This window comes from Girardinichthys multiradiatus, chromosome 19, assembly GCF_021462225.1.
Source record: "Girardinichthys multiradiatus isolate DD_20200921_A chromosome 19, DD_fGirMul_XY1, whole genome shotgun sequence".
NCBI classification, from domain to species: domain Eukaryota; kingdom Metazoa; phylum Chordata; class Actinopteri; order Cyprinodontiformes; family Goodeidae; genus Girardinichthys; species Girardinichthys multiradiatus.
The window spans coordinates 21,129,142-21,135,312 of NC_061811.1; the positions used below are offsets into that span (position 1 = coordinate 21,129,142).

Here is a 6,171-nt window from a genome sequence, read left to right on the forward strand (position 1 = left end):
TTGTTTGGTGTGTTCACCGATCAGGAAAAGTCCAGACTTTCATTTTCCATCAAGCCAATCATAATTTATAGCCGGTCAAACATAAAAATCATCCGATTCTGGCAATCAACAAATTTCTCGGTGCATCTCAACCTAAAATGTTTTGATGAAACCCCAAAAATCACTTTAATCAATGTATAATTTATTTTACATAAAGAACTAATGAGGTATTTTTTGTCATTAATGCCTATGATCATGACCTATTATAGTAGAACTAGAAAGAAAAACATAACTTTTTTTTTATTCATGTTGAATCTCTCTACTTTTTCGTTAAAAGCTTCTAAAACCAGATTTTTAAAAAAATTAAAAGCTTTATAATTGATTCTAATATCTCATCTGTTTCATACATAAAATCTAAATAACCAAAATATGTTGAAGCAGTCATGTTTCTTGTTTCCCCAAACAACCAGGCTGAACAACAACCCTCCGTCTGACCTTCAGTGGCACCCTGTCCACCATCAGCCCCTCGCTGCCGTTTCAACAATGAACTATGGGAAGCTCCCAACAGTGAGTGAAGAATGGCCAGGTTTAGGCTCAAATCCTGCATCGGCTTTATCGCTTTGCCTTTGCTCGTACTCATCATAACGCTGGTATTAAAGGCTTTCTTCCCAGAGGACTCTCCTTCTCAACGTTCTGGGGAGGTTAAAGTAAATCTTAGACCGACTGCTTCTCAGAACCAGTGGGGCTACAACAAAAAATCTGAACAGACCAAAATGAATGACCATGCTCAGTCGGACACAGAAGCAGAGCTGGAAAGCATACTGAGGAAGTTTCCTCCTCCCAACTACTATCTCCATGCTTTCTACTATGTATGGTATGGAAACCCTAGGTTTGATGGGAAATACATCCACTGGGACCATCCACAGCTGCCACATTGGGATGCAAAGGTGGCTCAGGAATATCCACAAGGCACAAACCCCCTGACGACATTGGGGCCAACTATTACCCCTCCTTAGGGCCGTACAGTTCCAGGGACCCCTCTGTTTTAGAGGCACATATGCAGCAGCTGCGTACAGCAGCCATTGGTAAGACAAATGTGATTCTTAGCTTTCAGATCAAGGGTTATCTGTGATTAAAAGTCATATTTTTGCAATAAAACATTTTAGATTTGATGTAATAAACAGGGATGTCCCCAGTGACATTAGGTTAAACTAGACAATCTTTGAATTCTGCAGACTGTGCACTTGAGATTATTTACATGTAACGGCTATTAGGTTAGGATAAAATGTTTAAAATAAAATATCTAAGAATATTTTAGTGCACTCTGGGTCAATGACATCTGCTTCCAACCAGAAAGATATTCCTTTGGTTGAATTTAAAAGGATTTCTCATTCAAATAGTAAACATGATTTTAAAAAAATTGTAGAATCTTTTTTTTAATGTACAGGTCCTTCTCAAAATATTAGCATATTGTGATAAAGTTAATTATTTTCCATAATGTCATGATGAAAATTTAACATTCATATATTTTAGATTCATTGCACACTAACTGAAATATTTCAGGTCTTTTATTGTCTTAATATGGATGATTTTGGCATACAGCTCATGAAAACCCAAAATTCCTATCTCACAAAATTAGCATATCATTAAAAGGGTCTCTAAACGAGCTATGAACCTAATCATCTGAATCAACAAGTTAACTCTAAACACCTGCAAAAGATTCCTGAGGCCTTTAAAACTCCCAGCCTGGTTCATCACTCAAAACCCCAATCATGGGTAAGACTGCCGACCTGACTGCTGTCCAGAAGGCCACTATTGACACCCTCAAGCAAGAGGGTAAGACACAGAAAGAAATTTCTGAACGAATAGGCTGTTCCCAGAGTGCTGTATCAAGGCACCTCAGTGGGAAGTCTGTGGGAAGAAAAAAGTGTGGCAGAAAACGCTGCACAACGAGAAGAGGTGACCGGACCCTGAGGAAGATTGTGGAGAAGGGCCGATTCCAGACCTTGGGGGACCTGCGGAAGCAGTGGACTGAGTCTGGAGTAGAAACATCCAGAGCCACCGTGCACAGGCGTGTGCAGGAAATGGGCTACAGGTGCCGCATTCCCCAGGTCAACCCACTTTTGAACCAGAAACAGCGGCAGAAGCGCCTGACCTAGGCTACAGAGAAGCAGCACTGGACTGTTGCTCAGTGGTCCAAAGTACATTTTTCGGATGAAAGCAAATTCTCCATGTCATTCGGAAATCAAGGTGCCAGAGTCTGGAAGAAGACTGGGGAGAAGGAAATGCCAAAAATGCCAGAAGTCCAGTGTCAAGTACCCACAGTCAGTGATGGTCTGGGGTGCCGTGTCAGCTGCTGGTGTTGGTCCACTGTGTTTTATCAAGGGCAGGGTCAATGCAGCTAGCTATCAGGAGATTTTGGAGCACTTCATGCTTCCATCTGCTGAAAAGCTTTATGGAGATGAAGATTTCATTTTTCAGCACGACCTGGCACCTGCTCACAGTGCCAAAACCACTGGTAAATGGTTTACTGACCATGGTATCACTGTGCTCAATTGGCCTGCCAACTCTCCTGACCTGAACCCCATAGAGAATCTGTGGGATATTGTGAAGAGAACGTTGAGAGACTCAAGACCCAACACTCTGGATGAGCTAAAGGCCGCTATCGAAGCATCCTGGGCCATCCTGGACCTCAGCAGTGCCACAGGCTGATTGCCTCCATGCCACGCCGCATTGAAGCAGTCATTTCTGCCAAAGGATTCCCGACCAAGTATTGAGTGCATAACTGTACATGATTATTTGAAGGTTGATGTTTTTTGTATTAAAAACACATTTCTTTTATTGGTCGGATGAAATATGCTAATTTTGTGAGATAGGAATTTTGGGTTTTCATGAGCTGTATGCCAAAATCATCTGTATTAAGACAATACAAGACCTGAAATAGTTCAGTTAGTGTGCAATGAATCTAAAATATTTGAATGTTAAATTTTCATCATTACATTATGGAAAATAATTAACTTTATCACAATATGCTAATATTTTGAGAAGGACCTGTATTTAATTTACAAAGAATTACTTAAAAATATTATGTTGAACACACAAACCTTTTATCTGTTGACATAATGCAAATATATTATGTGGTATTACTATCTTTTTTAATGTCCCAGTAACGATATTTTGATGGATAACACCAACTTAGTTTTGATTGCCAGTATTGCTTAATAGAATTATATAATGTAAAGCCTATGTAATCATGTTCCTGGAAAATGCTACAGCTTTAAATACTGCTTGATTTTTTCAAGTTAACTTTATAAAAATACATACCTTGCTAATGGGAAAAAACTAAAATTAAATATAAACAGATTTTTTACCAAACAAAGGAAAATACAAGTGCTGCTGAACAATTCACCTTTATTAAAACTTCAGCAAAAGTAGAGACCTGCCATGAACAAGCCAAAATCACAGCCATAAAACATCTTACACCTTTTGGGGATTTTAGTCTTGTATGCAAATACAACTCAAAAACAATTTTAAATATTAGACATTTGTAAACATTTTACAAGAACAATGGCCTTAGCAGAAAATAAAAGCTACAGTGCCTGTAAATGATACCATCTTTTACAAAAGTTTTGCCTTTAACATTTTTAAAATTAAAAGGAATAATACTAAATTAGGACTTACCTGAAAATAGAAACAAACTTCTATTAATAAACAGGTTTAAAGATGCATAACTTGTTTTTGTATGAAATATTTCTAAAATTCCCATGACACTGAATTTGAAGAGAAACGCATGGAATGTGTGTACCGTTTAAAAAACATTTCAGCTAAAATTAAGAAAAACGCAAGCAGCTAAGGATTTCACATCCTAATACACCTTTTGTAATTAGCCATTTAGAATAATAGCAACATTTTACACTTAGATGACATTGTTGAACAACTACGTGAATCTTCTTAACATAACATGAAAGCAGCAGTATGCAAATTTTATAATAAATGTTTTTTACATATTTGCAAAAACGGTCCCTATGCCATCAGTATAAGACAGAAATAATTTTTTTTTCAATTTATCTGTCTCATGTTATACTGTAATGACTTAGTGACATTTTAAACAATATGTAAAAAACATCTTTTTAATAAAAGGTTTCTTACTGCTACTTCAAGGTTGACCCAGAACATATCTCTACAATCCCTCAAACATTTCTTCTAAACATTGGAACACAAAAAGGAAAATACTTTCATCCAGCAATGGAGTCATGAGGAAAAGAGATAGAAAAAAAGAAAAGAAACCGTGAGCATCACAACATAACTGCATAGAAAATGAAAAAAATCAAGATCTTTGACGCCTCATTCAAAGAGGCGGTTTTTGAGAGCTAGCGCCTTGTTGGAGAGTTTACCTCCATCCAGTTCCATAAAAATCTTCTGGAACACCTCAAAAGTGTAGCAAAGGTCAGCAGGATATGCAAGATTCAGCACATATATTAGTCCAAATAGCATTACCACAGCAAATGCTATATTATCCAAGTTAGTCATCACCCTGATGCCTTCAAGAACATCTCCAACCTCTTGTGCATGTGCTGAAGCTTCTTCCTTGATAAGATAAGTTCCAACAGTGCTGTCTTCAATGGCCTCATTGATGGCAGCTTCATCCATACCCTATGTAAAAAGAAAACATGTTAAGCCAAGCCACATGTGTGTTTACACATACACTGCTCAAAAAAATAAAGGGAACACTCAAATAACACATCCTAGATTCGAATGAATGAAATATTTTCATTAAATACTTTGTTCTGTACAAAGTTGAATGTGCTGACAACAAAATCCGACAAAAATCATCAATGGAAATCAAATATATTAACCAATGGAGGCCTGGATTTGGAGTCACACACAAAATTAAAGTGGAAAAACACACTACAGGCTGATCCAACTTTGATATAATGTCCTTAAAACAAGTCAGAATGAGGCTCAGTATTGTGTGTGGCCTCCACGTGTCTGTATGACCTCCCTACAACGCCTGGACATGCTCCTGATGAGACGGTGGATGGTCTCCTGAGGGATCTCCTCCCAGACCTGGACTAAAGCATCCGCCAACTCCTGGACAGTCTGTGGAGCAACATGACGTTGGTGAATGGAGCGAGACATGATGTCCCAGATGTGCTCAATCAGATTCAGGTCCGGGGAACAGGCGGTCCAGTCCACAGCTTCAATGTCTTCATCTTGCAGGAACTGCTGACACACTCCACCCACATGAGGTCTAGCACTGTCCTGCATTAGGAGGAACCCAGGGCCAACCGCACCAGCATATGGTCTCACAAGGGGTCTGAGGATCTCATTTCGGTACCTAATGGCAGCCAGGCTACCTCTGGTGAGCACATGGAGGGCTGTGCGGCCCTCCAAAGAAATGCCACCCCACACCATTATTGACCCACTGCCAAACCGGTCATGCTGAAGAATGCTGCAGGCAGCAGATCGCTCTCCACGGTGTCTCCAGACCCGTCTGTCACATGTGCTCAGTGTGAACCTGCTTTCATCTGTGAAGAGCACAGAGCGCCAGTGGCGAATTTGCCAATCCTGGTGTTCGCTGGCAAATGCCAAGCGTCCTGCACGGTGTTGGGCTGTGAGCACAACCTCCATTTGTGGACGTCGGGCCCTCATACCATCCTCATGGAGTCGGTTTCTAACCGTTTGTGCAGACACATGCACATTTGTGGCCTGCTGGAGGTCATTTTGCTGGGCTCTGGCAGTGCCTCCTCCTGTTCCTACTTGCACAAAAGTGGAGGTAGCAGTCCTGCTGCTGGGTTGTTGCCCTCCTATGGCCTCCTCCACGTCTCCTGGTGTACTGGCCTGACTCCTGGTAGCGCCTCCAGGCTCTGGACACTACGCTGACAGACACAGCAAACCTTCTTGCCACAGCTCACATTGATGTGCCATCCTGGATGAGCTGCACTACCTGAGCTACTTGTGTGGGTTGTAGAGTCCGTCTCAAGCTACCACGAGTGTGAAAGCATCACCAACATTCAAAAGTGACCAAAACATCAGTCAGAAAGCATAGGTACTGAAAAGTGGTCTGTGGTCCCCACCTGCAGAACCACTCCTTTATTGAGTGTGTCTTGCTAATCGCCAAAGATTTCCCCCTGTTGTCTATTCTATTTACACAACATCATGTGAAACTGATTGTCAATCAGTGTTGCTTCC

The 6,171-nt window shown here is 40.6% G+C and overlaps 1 pseudogene; it reads left to right on the plus strand.

Moving 5' to 3' along the window:
* Positions 1–453: 453 nt before the first annotated feature.
* On the plus strand, positions 454–1,197 carry LOC124855843 (annotated as a pseudogene).
* The last annotated feature ends 4,974 nt before the right edge of the window (positions 1,198–6,171 follow it).